Source organism: Pseudophryne corroboree, chromosome 12 (genome assembly GCF_028390025.1).
Source record: "Pseudophryne corroboree isolate aPseCor3 chromosome 12, aPseCor3.hap2, whole genome shotgun sequence".
Taxonomy (NCBI): Eukaryota; Metazoa; Chordata; class Amphibia; order Anura; family Myobatrachidae; genus Pseudophryne; species Pseudophryne corroboree.
This window is the reverse complement of record NC_086455.1, coordinates 87,349,969-87,355,317: the sequence shown is the minus strand read 5'-3', so window position 1 is coordinate 87,355,317 and position 5,349 is coordinate 87,349,969. Positions and strand designations below refer to the sequence as shown.

The 5,349-nt window shown below is 43.0% G+C and overlaps 1 pseudogene; it reads right to left on the bottom strand.

Moving 5' to 3' along the window:
- Positions 1-303: 303 nt before the first annotated feature.
- Positions 304-2,447, bottom strand: LOC134979931 (uncharacterized protein K02A2.6-like; annotated as a pseudogene).
- Between the last annotated feature and the right edge of the window lie 2,902 nt (positions 2,448-5,349).

The following is a 5,349-nucleotide window of genomic DNA, read 5'->3' as shown; positions in this document are numbered from 1 at the left end:
AGGATCAGTTGTTACTAAGGGAACCTCATGCTCAGGTGACTCCATAACAGGTTTGGGAACAGTCTCTGTATCTGACCCATAGGGGTACATTTCCTCCACAGTGTCAGGAACAGTCTCTGTATCAGTTCCAGAGGGGTATACATAAACCCCCACATCACTGGCTTGACTATGTCCAGCTGTCGACGTACAGTCAGTTTGCCTCCCAGCCTCAATGATTTGATCAATGTGGCGACGCCACAATTCTCCTCCAACTTCAATCACATACATCAGAGGGCCGGATTTGGAAGAAACTATTCCCGGTTGTCATTTGTCTCCTCTATAATCACGGACCAGAACCTCTTGGTCAATGTGGAAGAACCGAGTAGGTTTCTGATAAACTGATTGAAACTGTTTATGTACCTTCCGCCTTACATCCGGTTTTATCAAGTCCCACTGAGACCATAAGTTCCATTGCATAAATAGCACCACAGGAGGCTGACCAATAGTGGAGTGCTCAGTCCTACGATATATGAACAAGAAGTTGTCAATCTTGTGTTGCAAAGGCAGATGTTCATGGTGCATGGACTTGATAGCTTTTTTGAATGTTTGGACAAATCTCTCAGCCAAACCGTTAGTGGCTGGATGGTGTGGAGCTGATGTAAAATGTTTAATTCCATTGTCTTGCATGAACTTTTTGAAATCCATGGACACAAACTGTGGCCCATTGTCACTGTACATTTGCTCCGGTAGACCATTTCTAGCAAAGATGGTTTGCAGCACAGCAAAAGTTTCAATTTGTCCGATTCCTGGCCACCACACATAGCTTCTAGCAAGATTCTTCATTTTTACTGTGCCTAGGTGACCCTCATGCAAATTTTCCAAAACTCTGTTTCGCAGTTTAGGTGGTATTACCACTCGTGACCCACACAACAGAGTTCCTTGACAGACAGAAAGCTGATCTCTCCTGCCCAAAAACCCGTAATATTGAGCATCGCCATGTTTAGGCCAACCTTTGAGAGTTAAGTCCATTACTTTTGATAGTACCGGGTCTTTCCTTGTTTCCCGATTGATCGTGGCATTGGTAATAGGTAGCTGTTCCATCAACATATTGTGATACACTTCCAGGGGGTCTCCATCACTGTCCTCCTCACTTTGGGGCAAGGGAGAACGCGACAGACCATCAGCGTTGCCATGTACTTTTGTTCCTTTAAACTCGATGTCATATGTATGAGCACCCAGGAATAATGACCAACGTTGAAGCCGAGCTGCAGTCATGGCTGGGACTCCCTTGTGGGGGTAAAAAATTGATACCAGTGGTTGATGATCCGTAATTAATGTAAACCTTTGCCCATGCAAACATTGATGACATTTCTTCACTCCCCATACTAAACTTAAGGCCTCTCGGTCAATTTGTGCATAATTCTTCTCTGCCACTGTCAAAGACCGTGAAGCAAACGCTATTGGCTTCTCGCTACCATCTCTCAGTTGATGTGATAACACTGCTCCAATGCCGTATGGTGACGCATCACACGCCAGCCTGATGGGTAGTTTCGGATCAAAATGAGTAAGGACTTTATCAGATGTAATCAATCTTTTTGTTTCTGAGAATGCTTTCTCACAGTCTTTTGTCCACTTCCATCGTGCATTTTTCTGTAGTAGGGCATTTAGCGGGTGTATTACTGTGGAGAGTTCTGGTAAGAACTTGTGATAATAATTAACTAGGCCCAGGTAAGATCTCAGTTGGGCACAGACTGTGGCTGGGGTGCTTGTAGTACTGCCTCAATTTTATAATTTGATTTGTGCAGGCCTTCTCTATCAATTACATGTCCACAATATGAAATGCTTTCTTGGAAAAATGCACATTTATCTTTATTTACTCTGAGTCCATATTCCTGTAGTCGGGTTAATACTTTTTCCAAATTATTTAAATGGTCCACATTATCTTTGCCTGTTACAATTATATCATCCAGGTAACATTGCGCACCTGGTATTCCTTGTAGGACTTGATCCATTGCTCTCTGCCATAATGCTTGGGCAGAAGAAAGTCCAAACACGAGACGGTTATATTGTAATAAACCTTTGTGAGTATTGATGGTTAAATATTTCTTAGATGCCTCCTCAATTTCCATTTGCAAGTACTTTTGAGCTAGGTCAATTTTGGAGAAGCGGTCACCCCCTAAGAGAGCTGCAAAGATGTCCTCTATTTTAGGCAAAGGATACTGCACAGTCCGTATTACTGGATTTATTGTCATTTTGAAATCTCCGCAAATACGGATGCTTCCCATTTTGTCTTTCTTTACTATCGGAACTATGGGCGTAGCCCATTCACTCCATTCCACTGGGGAGAGTATACCAGAGTCTTCTAGTTTCCGTAGTTCCTCCTCAACCGCTGGTCGGATGGCATAAGGTACTGTGCGAGCTTTACAAAACTTTGGAACGGCATGTGGATCAAACTTTATACTGGCCATAATGTCCTTTAACGTGCCTATCCCTGGTTGGAAAATAGGTTGCTAACAATTTAGAAAGTTCCTTAATAGCTGCGTCATTGTTGGATACATAAGATCCTGTGAATGGAATGCCAGTCAATTTGGATTTTCCTTATCCATTCGCGGCCTAATAATGCCGGTCCACCATGTGGAAGTATGTACAAGTACAGCTTATGGATATTGCCTTTGTATTTCACATAAACTTTTCTTTTTCCCAATGGGGACACCAGTTCACCGTATATGTGTGGAGTGTTATGGATGTTTTCTTTAAAGGAATAGCAGCAAACAGGCATTTGTAATCACTTGCATTTAGCACTGACAGAGCAGAGCCTGTGTCTAATTCCATTTTTAGGTCAATACCTGCTACTTCCAAAGTGACCCAAATCCCTTGACGCACTTTTGCTGTCATAGAGTGCATCTCTAGGCTGCGTAACCCTTTTTCTGTACCAGTACTATCAGTAGAGTCTGATTCATTGTTGGCTACTTTATGCACCTGGAATGTTGTATATTTTCTCCCGGGAACTTTGGATACTTGCGAGCGGTTTAGTGTTTTCCCTGACTGGCACACCCTTTCAATATGGCCTCTTTTCTTACATTTTCTACACACTTTGTCTTTAAACCAGCACTGACTGGCATCATGTGAGGACTTCCCACAGCAAACACAGGACTGTTTCTGATACCAATAAACTGGATTGGGAGTACATTCTGGTGCCTTTTGCTGCAATTCTGATGCATCCCTGGTTGCAGTCTCCAGTGAAATAGCTATGGCCAGTGCTCGCTCTAAGGTCAGGTCAGGCTCAGCCAGCAATTTCTTTTGTGTACTTGCACTTTTCATCCCACAAACTAAACGGTCTCTTAGAGCATCTGATAACCCTGCTCCAAATTAGTGATGTGCACCGGACATTTTTCGGGTTTTGTGTTTTGGTTTTGGATTCAGTTCCGCGGCCGTGTTTTGGATTCGGACGCGTTTTGGCAAAACCTCCCTGAAAATTTTTTGTCGGATTCGGGTGTATTTTGGATTTGGTTTTTTTTACAAAAAACCCTAAAAAACAGCTTAAATCATAGAATTTGGGGGTAATTTTGATCCCATAGTATTATTAACCTCAATTACCATAATTTACACTCATTTTCTATTCTGAACACCTCACACCTCACAATATTATTTTTAGTCTTAAAATTTGCATTGAGGCCACTGGATGACTAAGCTAAGCGACCCAAGTGGCCGACACAAACACCTGGCCCATATAGGAGTGGCACTGCAGTGTCAGGCAGGATGGCACTTCAAAAAAATTGTCCCCAAACAGCACATGAGGCAAAGAAAAAAAGAGGCGCACCAAGGTCGCTGTGTGACTAAGCTAAGCGACCCAAGTGGCCGACACAAACACCTGGCCCATCTAGGAGTGGCACTGCAGTTTTCTAGCGAGAGGATGAGTGCTTCCATCCTCATGTGTATCTGAACCACTAGCCATGAACATAGGCCAGGGCCTCAGCCGTTCCTTGCCACTCCGTGTCGTAAATGGCATATTGGCAAGTTTATGCTTCTCATTAGATGCTTTCAATTTTGATTTTTGGGTCATTTTACTGAACTTTTGTTTTTTGGATTTTACATGCTCTCTACTATGACATTGGGCATCGGCCTTGGCAGACGACGTTGATGTCATTTCATCGTCTCGGCCATGACTAGTGGCAGCAGCTTCAGCACGAGGTGGAAGTGGATCTTGATCTTTCCCTATTTTAACCTCCACATTTTTGTTCTCCATTTTTTAATGTGTGGAATTATATGCCAGTAACAATAGCAATGGCCTACTACTATATATACTGCGCACAACTGAAATGCACCACAGGTATAGAATGTAGATGGATAGTATACTTGACGACACAGAGGTAGGTACAGCAGTGGCCTTCCGTACCGTACTGCTATATATACTGGTGGTCACTGTGTCAGCAAACTGCAAAACTAAAATGCACCACAGGTATAGAATGTAGATGGATAGTATACTTGACGACACAGAGGTAGGTACAGCAGTGGCCTTCCGTACCGTACTGCTATATATACTGGTGGTCACTGTGTCAGCAAACTGCACAACTGAAATGCACCACAGGTATAGAATGTAGATGGATAGTATACTTGACGACACAGAGGTAGGTACAGCAGTGGCCTTCCGTACCGTACTGCTATATATACTGGTGGTCACTGTGTCAGCAAACTGCAAAACTGAAATGCACCACAGGTATAAAATGTAGATGGATAGTATACTTGACGACACAGAGGTAGGTACATCAGTGGCCTTCCGTACCGTCCTGCTATATATACTGGTAGTCACTGTGTCAGCAAACTGCAAAACTAAAATGCACCACAGGTATAGAATGTAGATGGATAGTATACTTGACGACACAGAGGTAGGTACAGCAGTGCCTCCCGTAACGTACTGCTATATATACTGGTAGTCACTGTGTCAGCAAACTGCAAAACTAAAATGCACCACAGGTATAGAATGTAGATGGATAGTATACTTGACGACACAGAGGTAGTTACAGCAGTGGCCTACTGTACCGTAATGCTATATATTATATACTGGTGGTCAGCAAACTATGCAAAACTGAAATGCACCACAGGTATGGATGGATAGTATACTTGACGACATAGAGGTAGGTACAGCAGTGGCCTACTGTACCGTAATGCTATATATTATATACTGGTGGTCAGCAAACTGTGCAAAACTGAAATGCACCACAGGTATGGATGGATAGTATACTTGACGACACAGAGGTAGGTACAGCAGTGGCCTTCTGTACCGTACTCCTATATATTATATACTGGTGGTCAGCAAAATTATGCACTGTACTCCTACTATATACTGTCTACAATGCAGCACAGATATGG